The sequence below is a fragment of the Rhinoderma darwinii genome, chromosome 7, assembly GCF_050947455.1.
Source record: "Rhinoderma darwinii isolate aRhiDar2 chromosome 7, aRhiDar2.hap1, whole genome shotgun sequence".
NCBI lineage: Eukaryota > Metazoa > Chordata > Amphibia > Anura > Rhinodermatidae > Rhinoderma > Rhinoderma darwinii.
This window is the reverse complement of record NC_134693.1, coordinates 1,149,782-1,170,493: the sequence shown is the minus strand read 5'-3', so window position 1 is coordinate 1,170,493 and position 20,712 is coordinate 1,149,782.

The following is a 20,712-nucleotide window of genomic DNA, read 5'->3' as shown; positions in this document are numbered from 1 at the left end:
TTCTCCTCACCCCTCATATATCATTATATACACGGCGACCTCTCTGTCCAGACTTCTCCTCACCCCTCATATATCATTATATACACGGCGACCTCTCTGTCCAGACTTCTCCTCACCTCTCATATATCATTATATACACAGCGACCTCTCTGTCCAGACTTCTCCTCACCCCTCATATATCATTATATACACGGCGACCTCTCTGTCCAGACTTCTCCTCACCTCTCATATATCATTATATACACGGCGACCCCTCTGTCCAGACTTCTCCTCACCTCTCATATATCATTATATACACGGCGACCTCTCTGTCCAGACTTCTCCTCACCTCTCATATATCATTATATACACAGCGACCTCTCTGTCCAGACTTCTCCTCACCCCTCATATATCATTATATACACAGCGACCCCTCTGTCTAGACTTCTCCTCACCCCTCATATATCATTATATACACAGCGACCTCTCTGTCCAGACTTCTCCTCACCTCTCATATATCATTATATACACAGCGACCCCTCTGTCCAGACTTCTCCTCACCTCTCATATATCATTATATACACAGCGACCTCTCTGTCCAGACTTCTCCTCACCTCTCATATATCATTATATACACAGCGACCTCTCTGTCCAGACTTCTCCTCACCTCTCATATATCATTATATACACAGCGACCCCTCTGTCCAGACTTCTCCTCACCCCTCATATATCATTATATACACGGCGACCTCTCTGTCCAGACTTCTCCTCACCTCTCATATATCATTATATACACAGCGACCTCTCTGTCCAGACTTCTCCTCACCTCTCATATATCATTATATACACAGCGACCCCTCTGTCCAGACTTCTCCTCACCCCTCATATATCATTATATACACGGCGACCTCTCTGTCCAGACTTCTCCTCACCTCTCATATATCATTATATACACAGCGACCTCTCTGTCCAGACTTCTCCTCACCTCTCATATATCATTATATACACAGCGACCTCTCTGTCCAGACTTCTCCTCACCCCTCATATATCATTATATACACGGCGACCTCTCTGTCCAGACTTCTCCTCACCTCTCATATATCATTATATACACAGCGACCCCTCTGTCCAGACTTCTCCTCACCTCTCATATATCATTATATACACAGCGACCTCTCTGTCCAGACTTCTCCTCACCTCTCATATATCATTATATACACAGCGACCCCTCTGTCCAGACTTCTCCTCACCCCTCATATATCATTATATACACGGCGACCTCTCTGTCCAGACTTCTCCTCACCTCTCATATATCATTATATACACAGCGACCTCTCTGTCCAGACTTCTCCTCACCCCTCATATATCATTATATACACAGCGGCCCCTCTGTCCAGACTTCTCCTCACCTCTCATATATCATTATATACACAGCGACCTCTCTGTCCAGACTTCTCCTCACCTCTCATATATCATTATATACACAGCGACCTCTCTGTCCAGACTTCTCCTCACCCCTCATATATCATTATATACACAGCGACCTCTCTGTCCAGACTTCTCCTCACCCCTCATATATCATTATATACACAGCGACCCCTCTGTCCAGACTTCTCCTCACCTCTCATATATCATTATATACACGGCGACCTCTCTGTCCAGACTTCTCCTCACCTCTCATATATCATTATATACACAGCGACCCCTCTGTCCAGACTTCTCCTCACCCCTCATATATCATTATATACACGGCGACCCCTCTGTCCAGACTTCTCCTCACCCCTCATATATCATTATATACACAGCGACCCCTCTGTCCAGACTTCTCCTCACCCCTCATATATCATTATATACACAGCGACCCCTCTGTCCAGACTTCTCCTCACCTCTCATATATCATTATATACACAGCGACCCCTCTGTCCAGACTTCTCCTCACCTCTCATATATCATTATATACACAGCGACCCCTCTGTCCAGACTTCTCCTCACCCCTCATATATCATTATATACACAGCGACCTCTCTGTCCAGACTTCTCCTCACCTCTCGTATATCATTATATACACGGCGACCCCTCTGTCCAGACTTCTCCTCACCCCTCATATATCATTATATACACAGCGACCTCTCTGTCCAGACTTCTCCTCACCTCTCATATATCATTATATACACGGCGACCTCTCTGTCCAGACTTCTCCTCACCCCTCATATATCATTATATACACGGCGACCTCTCTGTCCAGACTTCTCCTCACCCCTCATATATCATTATATACACAGCGACCTCTCTGTCCAGACTTCTCCTCACCTCTCATATATCATTATATACACGGCGACCTCTCTGTCCAGACTTCTCCTCACCCCTCATATATCATTATATACACAGCGACCCCTCTGTCCAGACTTCTCCTCACCTCTCATATATCATTATATACACGGCGACCTCTCTGTCCAGACTTCTCCTCACCCCTCATATATCATTATATACACAGCGACCTCTCTGTCCAGACTTCTCCTCACCTCTCATATATCATTATATACACAGCGGCCCCTCTGTCCAGACTTCTCCTCACCTCTCATATATCATTATATACACAGCGACCTCTCTGTCCAGACTTCTCCTCACCTCTCATATATCATTATATACACAGCGACCTCTCTGTCCAGACTTCTCCTCACCCCTCATATATCATTATATACACAGCGACCCCTCTGTCCAGACTTCTCCTCACCTCTCATATATCATTATATACACAGCGACCTCTCTGTCCAGACTTCTCCTCATATATCATTATATACACAGCGACCTCTCTGTCCAGACTTCTCCTCATATATCATTATATACACAGCGGCCCCTCTGTCCAGACTTCTCCTCACCTCTCATATATCATTATATACACAGCGACCCCTCTGTCCAGACTTCTCCTCACCCCTCATATATCATTATATACACAGCGACCTCTCTGTCCAGACTTCTCCTCACCTCTCATATATCATTATATACACAGCGACCTCTCTGTCCAGACTTCTCCTCACCCCTCATATATCATTATATACACAGCGGCCCCTCTGTCCAGACTTCTCCTCACCTCTCATATATCATTATATACACAGCGACCTCTCTGTCCAGACTTCTCCTCACCCCTCATATATCATTATATACACAGCGACCCCTCTGTCCAGACTTCTCCTCACCCCTCATATATCATTATATACACGGCGACCTCTCTGTCCAGACTTCTCCTCACCTCTCATATATCATTATATACACAGCGACCTCTCTGTCCAGACTTCTCCTCACCCCTCATATATCATTATATACACAGCGGCCCCTCTGTCCAGACTTCTCCTCACCTCTCATATATCATTATATACACAGCGACCCCTCTGTCCAGACTTCTCCTCACCTCTCATATATCATTATATACACAGCGACCTCTCTGTCCAGACTTCTCCTCACCCCTCATATATCATTATATACACAGCGACCTCTCTGTCCAGACTTCTCCTCACCCCTCATATATCATTATATACACAGCGACCCCTCTGTCCAGACTTCTCCTCACCTCTCATATATCATTATATACACAGCGACCCCTCTGTCTAGACTTCTCCTCACCCCTCATATATCATTATATACACGGCGACCTCTCTGTCCAGACTTCTCCTCACCTCTCATATATCATTATATACACGGCGACCTCTCTGTCCAGACTTCTCCTCACCCCTCATATATCATTATATACACAGCGGCCCCTCTGTCCAGACTTCTCCTCACCTCTCATATATCATTATATACACAGCGACCCCTCTGTCCAGACTTCTCCTCACCTCTCATATATCATTATATACACAGCGACCTCTCTGTCCAGACTTCTCCTCACCCCTCATATATCATTATATACACAGCGACCCCTCTGTCCAGACTTCTCCTCACCTCTCATATATCATTATATACACAGCGACCCCTCTGTCCAGACTTCTCCTCACCCCTCATATATCATTATATACACAGCGACCTCTCTGTCCAGACTTCTCCTCACCCCTCATATATCATTATATACACAGCGACCTCTCTGTCCAGACTTCTCCTGACCTCTCATATATCATTATATACACGGCGACCCCTCTGTCCAGACTTCTCCTCACCTCTCATATATCATTATATACACAGCGACCCCTCTGTCCAGACTTCTCCTCACCTCTCATATATCATTATATACACAGCGACCTCTCTGTCCAGACTTCTCCTCACCTCTCATATATCATTATATACACAGCGACCTCTCTGTCCAGACTTCTCCTCACCTCTCATATATCATTATATACACAGCGACCTCTCTGTCCAGACTTCTCCTCACCCCTCATATATCATTATATACACGGCGACCCCTCTGTCCAGACTTCTCCTCACCCCTCATATATCATTATATACACAGCGACCTCTCTGTCCAGACTTCTCCTCACCCCTCATATATCATTATATACACAGCGACCTCTCTGTCCAGACTTCTCCTCACCCCTCATATATCATTATATACACAGCGACCTCTCTGTCCAGACTTCTCCTCACCTCTCATATATCATTATATACACAGCGACCCCTCTGTCCAGACTTCTCCTCACCCCTCATATATCATTATATCCACAGCGACCTCTCTGTCCAGACTTCTCCTCACCCCTCATATATCATTATATACACAGCGACCTCTCTGTCCAGACTTCTCCTCACCCCTCATATATCATTATATACACAGCGACCTCTCTGTCCAGACTTCTCCTCACCTCTCATATATCATTATATACACAGCGACCTCTCTGTCCAGACTTCTCCTCACCTCTCATATATCATTATATACACAGCGACCTCTCTGTCCAGACTTCTCCTCACCCCTCATATATCATTATATACACAGCGACCCCTCTGTCCAGACTTCTCCTCACCCCTCATATATCATTATATACACAGCGACCTCTCTGTCCAGACTTCTCCTCACCCCTCATATATCATTATATACACGGCGACCTCTCTGTCCAGACTTCTCCTCACCTCTCATATATCATTATATACACGGCGACCCCCCTGTCCAGACTTCTCCTCACCTCTCATATATCATTATATACACGGCGACCCCTCTGTCCAGACTTCTCCTCACCTCTCATATATCATTATATACACGGCGACCCCCCTGTCCAGACTTCTCCTCACCTCTCATATATCATTATATACACAGCGACCTCTCTGTCCAGACTTCTCCTCACCTCTCATATATCATTATATACACGGCGACCCCTCTGTCCAGACTTCTCCTCACCCCTCATATATCATTATATACACAGCGACCTCTCTGTCCAGACTTCTCCTCACCCCTCATATATCATTATATACACAGCGACCTCTCTGTCCAGACTTCTCCTCACCCCTCATATATCATTATATACACAGCGACCTCTCTGTCCAGACTTCTCCTCACCCCTCATATATCATTATATACACAGCGACCTCTCTGTCCAGACTTCTCCTCACCCCTCATATATCATTATATACACGGCGACCCCTCTGTCCAGACTTCTCCTCACCCCTCATATATCATTATATACACAGCGACCTCTCTGTCCAGACTTCTCCTCACCTCTCATATATCATTATATACACAGCGACCTCTCTGTCCAGACTTCTCCTCACCCCTCATATATCATTATATACACAGCGACCTCTCTGTCCAGACTTCTCCTCACCCCTCATATATCATTATATACACGGCGACCCCTCTGTCCAGACTTCTCCTCACCCCTCATATATCATTATATACACGGCGACCTCTCTGTCCAGACTTCTCCTCACCCCTCATATATCATTATATACACGGCGACCTCTCTGTCCAGACTTCTCCTCACCTCTCATATATCATTATATACACAGCGACCTCTCTGTCCAGACTTCTCCTCACCTCTCATATATCATTATATACACAGCGACCCCTCTGTCCAGACTTCTCCTCACCTCTCATATATCATTATATACACAGCGACCTCTCTGTCCAGACTTCTCCTCACCTCTCATATATCATTATATACACAGCGACCTCTCTGTCCAGACTTCTCCTCACCTCTCATATATCATTATATACACAGCGACCTCTCTGTCCAGACTTCTCCTCACCTCTCATATATCATTATATACACAGCGACCTCTCTGTCCAGACTTCTCCTCACCTCTCACATATCATTATATACACAGCGACCTCTCTGTCCAGACTTCTCCTCACCTCTCATATATCATTATATACACAGCGACCTCTCTGTCCAGACTTCTCCTCACCTCTCATATATCATTATATACACAGCGACCCCTCTGTCCAGACTTCTCCTCACCCCTCATATATCATTATATACACGGCGACCTCTCTGTCCAGACTTCTCCTCACCTCTCATATATCATTATATACACAGCGACCCCTCTGTCCAGACTTCTCCTCACCCCTCATAAATCATTATATACACAGCGACCCCTCTGTCCAGACTTCTCCTCACCCCTCATATATCATTATATACACGGCGACCCCTCTGTCCAGACTTCTCCTCACCCCTCATATATCATTATATACACGGCGACCTCTCTGTCCAGACTTCTCCTCACCCCTCATATATCATTATATACACGGCGACCTCTCTGTCCAGACTTCTCCTCACCTCTCATATATCATTATATACACAGCGACCTCTCTGTCCAGACTTCTCCTCACCCCTCATATATCATTATATACACAGCGACCTCTCTGTCCAGACTTCTCCTCACCTCTCATATATCATTATATACACAGCGACCTCTCTGTCCAGACTTCTCCTCACCTCTCATATATCATTATATACACAGCGACCCCTCTGTCCAGACTTCTCCTCACCCCTCATAAATCATTATATACACAGCGACCCCTCTGTCCAGACTTCTCCTCACCCCTCATATATCATTATATACACAGCGACCTCTGTCCAGACTTCTCCTCACCCCTCATATATCATTATATACACAGCGACCTCTCTGTCCAGACTTCTCCTCACCCCTCATATATCATTATATACACAGCGACCTCTCTGTCCAGACTTCTCCTCACCTCTCATATATCATTATATACACAGCGACCTCTCTGTCCAGACTTCTCCTCACCTCTCATATATCATTATATACACAGCGACCTCTCTGTCCAGACTTCTCCTCACCCCTCATATATCATTATATACACAGCGACCTCTCTGTCCAGACTTCTCCTGACCTCTCATATATCATTATATACACAGCGACCTCTCTGTCCAGACTTCTCCTCACCTCTCATATATCATTATATACACGGCGACCCCTCTGTCCAGACTTCTCCTCACCCCTCATATATCATTATATACACAGCGACCCCTCTGTCCAGACTTCTCCTGACCTCTCATATATCATTATATACACAGCGACCTCTCTGTCCAGACTTCTCCTCACCCCTCATATATCATTATATACACAGCGACCCCTCTGTCCAGACTTCTCCTCACCTCTCATATATCATTATATACACGGCGACCCCTCTGTCCAGACTTCTCCTCACCTCTCATATATCATTATATACACAGCGACCCCTCTGTCCAGACTTCTCCTCACCTCTCATATATCATTATATACACAGCGACCTCTCTGTCCAGACTTCTCCTCACCTCTCATATATCATTATATACACAACGACCTCTCTGTCCAGACTTCTCCTCACCCCTCATATATCATTATATACACAGCGACCTCTCTGTCCAGACTTCTCCTCACCCCTCATATATCATTATATACACGGCGACCCCTCTGTCCAGACTTCTCCTCACCCCTCATATATCATTATATACACAGCGACCTCTCTGTCCAGACTTCTCCTCACCTCTCATATATCATTATATACACAGCGACCCCTCTGTCCAGACTTCTCCTCACCTCTCATATATCATTATATACACAGCGACCTCTCTGTCCAGACTTCTCCTCACCCCTCATATATCATTATATACACGGCGACCTCTCTGTCCAGACTTCTCCTCACCTCTCATATATCATTATATACACAGCGACCTCTCTGTCCAGACTTCTCCTGACCTCTCATATATCATTATATACACAGCGACCTCTCTGTCCAGACTTCTCCTCACCTCTCATATATCATTATATACACGGCGACCCCTCTGTCCAGACTTCTCCTCACCCCTCATATATCATTATATACACAGCGACCCCTCTGTCCAGACTTCTCCTGACCTCTCATATATCATTATATACACAGCGACCTCTCTGTCCAGACTTCTCCTCACCCCTCATATATCATTATATACACAGCGACCCCTCTGTCCAGACTTCTCCTCACCCCTCATATATCATTATATACACAGCGACCTCTCTGTCCAGACTTCTCCTCACCCCTCATATATCATTATATACACGGCGACCTCTCTGTCCAGACTTCTCCTCACCTCTCATATATCATTATATACACGGCGACCTCTCTGTCCAGACTTCTCCTCACCCCTCATATATCATTATATACACAGCGACCTCTCTGTCCAGACTTCTCCTCACCTCTCATATATCATTATATACACAGCGACCTCTCTGTCCAGACTTCTCCTCACCCCTCATATATCATTATATACACAGCGACCTCTCTGTCCAGACATCTCCTCACCTCTCATATATCATTATATACACAGCGACCTCTCTGTCCAGACTTCTCCTCACCCCTCATATATCATTATATACACAGCGACCCCTCTGTCCAGACTTCTCCTCACCCCTCATATATCATTATATACACAGCGACCTCTCTGTCCAGACTTCTCCTCACCTCTCATATATCATTATATACACAGCGACCTCTCTGTCCAGACTTCTCCTCACCTCTCATATATCATTATATACACAGCGACCTCTCTGTCCAGACTTCTCCTCACCCCTCATATATCATTATATACACAGCGACCTCTCTGTCCAGACTTCTCCTCACCTCTCATATATCATTATATACACAGCGACCTCTCTGTCCAGACTTCTCCTCACCTCTCATATATCATTATATACACAGCGACCTCTCTGTCCAGACTTCTCCTCACCTCTCATATATCATTATATACACAGCGACCTCTCTGTCCAGACTTCTCCTCACCCCTCATATATCATTATATACACAGCGACCTCTCTGTCCAGACTTCTCCTCACCTCTCATATATCATTATATACACAGCGACCTCTCTGTCCAGACTTCTCCTCACCTCTCATATATCATTATATACACAGCGACCCCTCTGTCCAGACTTCTCCTCACCTCTCATATATCATTATATACACAGCGACCTCTCTATCCAGACTTCTCCTCACCTCTCATATATCATTATATACACAGCGACCTCTCTGTCCAGACTTCTCCTCACCCCTCATATATCATTATATACACAGCGACCCCTCTGTCCAGACTTCTCCTCACCTCTCATATATCATTATATACACAGCGACCTCTCTGTCCAGACTTCTCCTCACCTCTCATATATCATTATATACACAGCGACCTCTCTGTCCAGACTTCTCCTCACCCCTCATATATCATTATATACACAGCGACCTCTCTATCCAGACTTCTCCTCACCTCTCATATATCATTATATACACAGCGACCCCTCTGTCCAGACTTCTCCTCACCTCTCATATATCATTATATACACAGCGACCTCTCTGTCCAGACTTCTCCTCACCCCTCATATATCATTATATACACAGCAACCCCTCTGTCCAGACTTCTCCTCACCCCTCATATATCATTATATACACAGCGACCTCTCTGTCCAGACTTCTCCTCACCTCTCATATATCATTATATACACAGCGGCCCCTCTGTCCAGACTTCTCCTCACCCCTCATATATCATTATATACACAGCGACCCCTCTGTCCAGACTTCTCCTCACCTCTCATATATCATTATATACACGGCGACCTCTCTGTCCAGACTTCTCCTCACCCCTCATATATCATTATATACACAGCGACCCCTCTGTCCAGACTTCTCCTCACCTCTCATATATCATTATATACACGGCGACCTCTCTGTCCAGACTTCTCCTCACCTCTCATATATCATTATATACACAGCGACCCCTCTGTCCAGACTTCTCCTCACCTCTCATATATCATTATATACACGGCGACCTCTCTGTCCAGACTTCTCCTCACCTCTCATATATCATTATATACACGGCGACCTCTCTGTCCAGACTTCTCCTCACCCCTCATATATCATTATATACACAGCGACCCCTCTGTCCAGACTTCTCCTCACCTCTCATATATCATTATATACACGGCGACCCCTCTGTCCAGACTTCTCCTCACCTCTCATATATCATTATATACACAGCGACCTCTCTGTCCAGACTTCTCCTCACCTCTCATATATCATTATATACACAGCGACCCCTCTGTCCAGACTTCTCCTCACCCCTCATATATCATTATATACACAGCGACCCCTCTGTCCAGACTTCTCCTCACCTCTCATATATCATTATATACACGGCGACCTCTCTGTCCAGACTTCTCCTCACCTCTCATATATCATTATATACACAGCGACCTCTGTCCAGACTTCTCCTCACCTCTCATATATCATTATATACACAGCGACCCCTCTGTCTAGACTTCTCCTCACCCCTCATATATCATTATATACACAGCGACCTCTCTGTCCAGACTTCTCCTCACCCCTCATATATCATTATATACACAGCGACCTCTCTGTCCAGACTTCTCCTCACCTCTCATATATCATTATATACACAGCGACCCCTCTGTCCAGACTTCTCCTCACCTCTCATATATCATTATATACACAGCGACCTCTCTGTCCAGACTTCTCCTCACCCCTCATATATCATTATATACACAGCGACCTCTCTGTCCAGACTTCTCCTCACCTCTCATATATCATTATATACACAGCGACCTCTCTGTCCAGACTTCTCCTCACCTCTCATATATCATTATATACACAGCGACCTCTGTCCAGACTTCTCCTCACCTCTCATATATCATTATATACACGGCGACCCCTCTGTCCAGACTTCTCCTCACCCCTCATATATCATTATATACACAGCGACCCCTCTGTCCAGACTTCTCCTCACCCCTCATATATCATTATATACACAGCGACCTCTCTGTCCAGACTTCTCCTCACCTCTCATATATCATTATATACACAGCGACCTCTCTGTCCAGACTTCTCCTCACCTCTCATATATCATTATATACACAGCGACCCCTCTGTCCAGACTTCTCCTCACCTCTCATATATCATTATATACACAGCGACCCCTCTGTCCAGACTTCTCCTCACCCCTCATATATCATTATATACACGGCGACCTCTCTGTCCAGACTTCTCCTCACCTCTCATATATCATTATATACACAGCGACCCCTCTGTCCAGACTTCTCCTCACCTCTCATATATCATTATATACACGGCGACCTCTCTGTCCAGACTTCTCCTCACCCCTCATATATCATTATATACACAGCGACCCCTCTGTCCAGACTTCTCCTCACCCCTCATATATCATTATATACACGGCGACCTCTCTGTCCAGACTTCTCCTCACCCCTCATATATCATTATATACACGGCGACCTCTCTGTCCAGACTTCTCCTCACCCCTCATATATCATTATATACACAGCGACCTCTCTGTCCAGACTTCTCCTCACCCCTCATATATCATTATATACACAGCGACCCCTCTGTCCAGACTTCTCCTCACCCCTCATATATCATTATATACACGGCGACCTCTCTGTCCAGACTTCTCCTCACCCCTCATATATCATTATATACACGGCGACCTCTCTGTCCAGACTTCTCCTCACCCCTCATATATCATTATATACACGGCGACCTCTCTGTCCAGACTTCTCCTCACCTCTCATATATCATTATATACACAGCGACCCCTCTGTCCAGACTTCTCCTCACCCCTCATATATCATTATATACACAGCGACCTCTCTGTCCAGACTTCTCCTCACCCCTCATATATCATTATATACACAGCGACCTCTCTGTCCAGACTTCTCCTCACCTCTCACATATCATTATATACACGGCGACCTCTCTGTCCAGACTTCTCCTCACCCCTCATATATCATTATATACACGGCGACCTCTCTGTCCAGACTTCTCCTCACCCCTCATATATCATTATATACACAGCGACCTCTCTGTCCAGACTTCTCCTCACCCCTCATATATCATTATATACACAGCGACCCCTCTGTCCAGACTTCTCCTCACCCCTCATATATCATTATATACACAGCGACCTCTCTGTCCAGACTTCTCCTCACCCCTCATATATCATTATATACACGGCGACCTCTCTGTCCAGACTTCTCCTCACCTCTCATATATCATTATATACACAGCGACCTCTCTGTCCAGACTTCTCCTCACCTCTCATATATCATTATATACACAGCGACCCCTCTGTCCAGACTTCTCCTCACCCCTCATATATCATTATATACACAGCGACCCCTCTGTCTAGGCTTCTCCTCACCCCTCATATATCATTATATACACAGCGACCTCTCTGTCCAGACTTCTCCTCACCCCTCATATATCATTATATACACAGCGACCTCTCTGTCCAGACTTCTCCTCACCTCTCATATATCATTATATACACAGCGACCCCTCTGTCCAGACTTCTCCTCACCCCTCATATATCATTATATACACAGCGACCCCTCTGTCCAGACTTCTCCTCACCCCTCATATATCATTATATACACAGCGACCCCTCTGTCCAGACTTCTCCTCACCTCTCATATATCATTATATACACAGCGACCTCTCTGTCCAGACTTCTCCTCACCCCTCATATATCATTATATACACAGCGACCTCTCTGTCCAGACTTCTCCTCACCTCTCATATATCATTATATACACAGCGACCTCTCTGTCCAGACTTCTCCTCACCTCTCATATATCATTATATACACAGCGACCTCTCTGTCCAGACTTCTCCTCACCTCTCATATATCATTATATACACGGCGACCCCTCTGTCCAGACTTCTCCTCACCCCTCATATATCATTATATACACAGCGACCTCTGTCCAGACTTCTCCTCACCCCTCATATATCATTATATACACAGCGACCTCTCTGTCCAGACTTCTCCTCACCCCTCATATATCATTATATACACAGCGACCTCTGTCCAGACTTCTCCTCACCCCTCATATATCATTATATACACGGCGACCTCTCTGTCCAGACTTCTCCTCACCCCTCATATATCATTATATACACAGCGACCTCTGTCCAGACTTCTCCTCACCCCTCATATATCATTATATACACAGCGACCTCTGTCCAGACTTCTCCTCACCCCTCATATATCATTATATACACAGCGACCCCTCTGTCCAGACTTCTCCTCACCCCTCATATATCATTATATACACAGCGACCTCTCTGTCCAGACTTCTCCTCACCCCTCATATATCATTATATACACAGCGACCCCTCTGTCCAGACTTCTCCTCACCCCTCATATATCATTATATACACAGCGACCTCTGTCCAGACTTCTCCTCACCCCTCATATATCATTATATACACGGCGACCTCTCTGTCCAGACTTCTCCTCACCCCTCATATATCATTATATACACAGCGACCTCTCTGTCCAGACTTCTCCTCACCCCTCATATATCATTATATACACAGCGACCTCTCTGTCCAGACTTCTCCTCACCCCTCATATATCATTATATACACGGCGACCTCTCTGTCCAGACTTCTCCTCACCTCTCATATATCATTATATACACAGCGACCCCTCTGTCCAGACTTCTCCTCACCCCTCATATATCATTATATACACAGCGACCTCTCTGTCCAGACTTCTCCTCACCTCTCATATATCATTATATACACGGCGACCTCTCTGTCCAGACTTCTCCTCACCCCTCATATATCATTATATACACGGCGACCTCTGTCCAGACTTCTCCTCACCCCTCATATATCATTATATACACGGCGACCTCTCTGTCCAGACTTCTCCTCACCTCTCATATATCATTATATACACAGCGACCCCTCTGTCCAGACTTCTCCTCACCCCTCATATATCATTATATACACAGCGACCTCTCTGTCCAGACTTCTCCTCACCCCTCATATATCATTATATACACAGCGACCTCTCTGTCCAGACTTCTCCTCACCCCTCATATATCATTATATACACAGCGCCCCCTCTGTCCAGACTTCTCCTCACCCCTCATATATCATTATATACACAGCGACCTCTCTGTCCAGACTTCTCCTCACCTCTCATATATCATTATATACACAGCGACCTCTCTGTCTAGACTTCTCCTCACCCCTCATATATCATTATATACACAGCGACCTCTGTCCAGACTTCTCCTCACCTCTCATATATCATTATATACACAGCGACCTCTCTGTCCAGACTTCTCCTCACCCCTCATATATCATTATATACACAGCGACCTCTCTGTCCAGACTTCTCCTCACCTCTCATATATCATTATATACACAGCGACCCCTCTGTCCAGACTTCTCCTCATCCCTCATATATCATTATATACACAGCGACCCCTCTGTCCAGACTTCTCCTCACCTCTCATATATCATTATATACACGGCGACCCCTCTGTCCAGACTTCTCCTCACCTCTCATATATCATTATATACACGGCGACCCCTCTGTCCAGACTTCTCCTCACCCCTCATATATCATTATATACACAGCGACCTCTCTGTCCAGACTTCTCCTCACCTCTCATATATCATTATATACACAGCGACCCCTCTGTCCAGACTTCTCCTCACCCCTCATATATCATTATATACACGGCGACCCCTCTGTCCAGACTTCTCCTCACCTCTCATATATCATTATATACACGGCGACCTCTCTGTCCAGACTTCTCCTCACCCCTCATATATCATTATATACACAGCGACCCCTCTGTCTAGACTTCTCCTCACCCCTCATATATCATTATATACACAGCGACCTCTCTGTCCAGACTTCTCCTCACCCCTCATATATCATTATATACACAGCGACCCCTCTGTCCAGACTTCTCCTCACCTCTCATATATCATTATATACACGGCGACCTCTCTGTCCAGACTTCTCCTCACCTCTCATATATCATTATATACACAGCGACCTCTCTGTCCAGACTTCTCCTCACCTCTCATATATCATTATATACACGGCGACCCTCTGTCCAGACTTCTCCTCACCTCTCATATATCATTATATACACAGCGACCTCTCTGTCCAGACTTCTCCTCACCTCTCATATATCATTATATACACGGCGACCTCTCTGTCCAGACTTCTCCTCACCCCTCATATATCATTATATACACGGCGACCTCTCTGTCCAGACTTCTCCTCACCCCTCATATATCATTATATACACAGCGACCCCTCTGTCCAGACTTCTCCTCACCTCTCATATATCATTATATACACAGCGACCTCTCTGTCCAGACTTCTCCTCACCCCTCATATATCATTATATACACGGCGACCTCTCTGTCCAGACTTCTCCTCACCCCTCATATATCATTATATACACGGCGACCTCTCTGTCCAGACTTCTCCTCACCCCTCATATATCATTATATACACAGCGACCCCTCTGTCCAGACTTCTCCTCACCTCTCATATATCATTATATACACAGCGACCTCTGTCCAGACTTCTCCTCACCTCTCATATATCATTATATACACAGCGACCCCTCTGTCCAGACTTCTCCTCACCCCTCATATATCATTATATACACAGCGACCTCTCTGTCCAGACTTCTCCTCACCTCTCATATATCATTATATACACAGCGACCTCTGTCCAGACTTCTCCTCACCCCTCATATATCATTATATACACAGCGACCTCTGTCCAGACTTCTCCTCACCTCTCATATATCATTATATACACAGCGACCTCTGTCCAGACTTCTCCTCACCCCTCATATATCATTATATACACAGCGACCTCTCTGTCCAGACTTCTCCTCACCTCTCATATATCATTATATACACAGCGACCTCTCTGTCCAGACTTCTCCTCACCCCTCATATATCATTATATACACAGCGACCTCTCTGTCCAGACTTCTCCTCACCCCTCATATATCATTATATACACGGCGACCTCTCTGTCCAGACTTCTCCTCACCCCTCATATATCATTATATACACAGCGACCTCTCTGTCCAGACTTCTCCTCACCTCTCATATATCATTATATACACAGCGACCTCTCTGTCCAGACTTCTCCTCACCCCTCATATATCATTATATACACAGCGACCTCTCTGTCCAGACTTCTCCTCACCTCTCATATATCATTATATACACAGCGACCTCTCTGTCCAGACTTCTCCTCACCTCTCATATATCATTATATACACAGCGACCTCTCTGTCCAGACTTCTCCTCACCCCTCATATATCATTATATACACAGCGACCTCTCTGTCCAGACTTCTCCTCACCTCTCATATATCATTATATACACGGCGACCCCTCTGTCCAGACTTCTCCTCACCTCTCATATATCATTATATACACAGCGACCCCTCTGTCCAGACTTCTCCTCACCTCTCATATATCATTATATACACAGCGACCTCTGTCCAGACTTCTCCTCACCTCTCATATATCATTATATACACGGCGACCCCTCTGTCCAGACTTCTCCTCACCTCTCATATATCATTATATACACAGCGACCCCTCTGTCCAGACTTCTCCTCACCCCTCATATATCATTATATACACAGCGACCCCTCTGTCCAGACTTCTCCTCACCTCTCATATATCATTATATACACAGCGACCCCTCTGTCCAGACTTCTCCTCACCCCTCATATATCATTATATACACGGCGACCCCTCTGTCCAGACTTCTCCTCACCTCTCATATATCATTATATACACAGCGACCTCTCTGTCCAGACTTCTCCTCACCCCTCATATATCATTATATACACAGCGACCTCTCTGTCCAGACTTCTCCTCACCTCTCATATATCATTATATACACAGCGACCCCTCTGTCCAGACTTCTCCTCACCCCTCATATATCATTATATACACAGCGACCCCTCTGTCCAGACTTCTCCTCACCCCTCATATATCATTATATACACGGCGACCTCTCTGTCCAGACTTCTCCTCACCTCTCATATATCATTATATACACAGCGACCTCTCTGTCCAGACTTCTCCTCACCCCTCATATATCATTATATACACGGCGACCTCTCTGTCCAGACTTCTCCTCACCTCTCATATATCATTATATACACAGCGACCTCTCTGTCCAGACTTCTCCTCACCCCTCATATATCATTATATACACGGCGACCTCTCTGTCCAGACTTCTCCTCACCTCTCATATATCATTATATACACGGCGACCTCTCTGTCCAGACTTCTCCTCACCTCTCATATATCATTATATACACAGCGACCCCTCTGTCCAGACTTCTCCTCACCTCTCATATATCATTATATACACAGCGGCCCCTCTGTCCAGACTTCTCCTCACCTCTCATATATCATTATATACACGGCGACCTCTCTGTCCAGACTTCTCCTCACCTCTCATATATCATTATATACACGGCGACCCCTCTGTCCAGACTTCTCCTCACCCCTCATATATCATTATATACACAGCGACCTCTCTGTCCAGACTTCTCCTCACCTCTCATATATCAATATATCCACAGCGACCTCTCTGTCCAGACTTCTCCTCACCTCTCATATATCATTATATACACAGCGACCCCTCTGTCCAGACTTCTCCTCACCTCTCATATATCATTATATACACAGCGACCTCTCTGTCCAGACTTCTCCTCACCTCTCATATATCATTATATACACAGCGACCTCTCTGTCCAGACTTCTCCTCACCCCTCATATATCATTATATACACAGCGACCTCTCTGTCTAGACTTCTCCTCACCTCTCATATATCATTATATACACGGCGACCCCTCTGTCCAGACTTCTCCTCACCTCTCATATATCATTATATACACAGCGGCCCCTCTGTCCAGACTTCTCCTCACCTCTCATATATCATTATATACACAGCGACCTCTCTGTCCAGACTTCTCCTCACCCCTCATATATCATTATATACACAGCGACCCCTCTGTCCAGACTTCTCCTCACCCCTCATATATCATTATATACACAGCGACCTCTCTGTCCAGACTTCTCCTCACCCCTCATATATCATTATATACACAGCGGCCCCTCTGTCCAGACTTCTCCTCACCTCTCATATATCATTATATACACAGCGACCTCTCTGTCCAGACTTCTCCTCACCCCTCATATATCATTATATACACAGCGACCTCTCTGTCCAGACTTCTCCTCACCCCTCATATATCATTATATACACGGCGACCTCTCTGTCCAGACTTCTCCTCACCCCTCATATATCATTATATACACGGCGACCTCTCTGTCCAGACTTCTCCTCACCCCTCATATATCATTATATACACAGCGACCTCTCTGTCCAGACTTCTCCTCACCTCTCATATATCATTATATACACAGCGGCCCCTCTGTCCAGACTTCTCCTCACCTCTCATATATCATTATATACACAGCGACCTCTCTGTCCAGACTTCTCCTCACCTCTCATATATCATTATATACACAGCGACCCCTCTGTCCAGACTTCTCCTCACCTCTCATATATCATTATATACACAGCGACCCCTCTGTCCAGACTTCTCCTCACCTCTCATATATCATTAATACACAGCGACCTCTCTGTCCAGACTTCTCCTCACCTCTCATATATCATTATATACACAGCGACCCCTCTGTCCAGACTTCTCCTCACCTCTCATATATCATTATATACACAGCGACCCCTCTGTCCAGACTTCTCCTCACCTCTCATATATCATTATATACACAGCGACCTCTCTGTCCAGACTTCTCCTCACCCCTCATATATCATTATATACACAGCGACCTCTGTCCAGACTTCTCCTCACCTCTCATATATCATTATATACACAGCGACCTCTCTGTCCAGACTTCTCCTCACCTCTCATATATCATTATATACACGGCGACCCTCTCTGTCCAGACTTCTCCTCACCTCTCATATATCATTATATACACAGCGACCCCTCTGTCCAGACTTCTCCTCACCTCTCATATATCATTATATACACAGCGACCTCTCTGTCCAGACTTCTCCTCACCCCTCATATATCATTATATACACAGCGACCCCTCTGTCCAGACTTCTCCTCACCTCTCATATATCATTATATACACGGCGACCCCTCTGTCCAGACTTCTCCTCACCTCTCATATATCATTATATACACAGCGACCCCTCTGTCCAGACTTCTCCTCACCTCTCATATATCATTATATACACAGCGACCCCTCTGTCCAGACTTCTCCTCACCCCTCATATATCATTATATACACAGCGACCCCTCTGTCCAGACTCCTCCTCACCCCTCATATATCATTATATACACAGCGACCCCTCTGTCCAGACTTCTCCTCACCTCTCATATATCATTATATACACGGCGACCCCTCTGTCCAGACTTCTCCTCACCTCTCATATATCATTATATACACGGCGACCCCTCTGTCCAGACTTCTCCTCACCCCTCATATATCATTATATACACAGCGACCTCTCTGTCCAGACTTCTCCTCACCTCTCATATATCATTATATACACAGCGACCTCTCTGTCCAGACTTCTCCTCACCTCTCATATATCATTATATACACAGCGACCCCTCTGTCCAGACTTCTCCTCACCTCTCATATATCATTATATACACGGCGACCCCTCTGTCCAGACTTCTCCTCACCTCTCATATATCATTATATACACGGCGACCTCTGTCCAGACTTCTCCTCACCTCTCATATATCATTATATACACAGCGACCTCTCTGTCCAGACTTCTCCTCACCTCTCATATATCATTATATACACAGCGACCTCTGTCCAGACTTCTCCTCACCTCTCATATATCATTATATACACAGCGACCCCTCTGTCCAGACTTCTCCTCACCTCTCATATATCATTATATACACGGTGACCCCTCTGTCCAGACTTCTCCTCACCTCTCATATATCATTATATACACAGCGACCTCTCTGTCCAGACTTCTCCTCACCTCTCATATATCATTATATACACAGCGACCTCTCTGTCCAGACTTCTCCTCACCCCTCATATATCATTATATACACAGCGACCCCTCTGTCCAGACTTCTCCTCACCTCTCATATATCATTATATACACAGCGACCTCTCTGTCCAGACTTCTCCTCACCTCTCATATATCATTATATACACAGCGACCCCTCTGTCCAGACTTCTCCTCACCCCTCATATATCATTATATACACAGCGACCCCTCTGTCCAGACTTCTCCTCACCCCTCATATATCATTATATACACAGCGACCCCTCTGTCCAGACTTCTCCCTCACCCCTCATATATCATTATATACACGGCGACCTCTCTGTCCAGACTTCTCCTCACCTCTCATATATCATTATATACACGGCGAC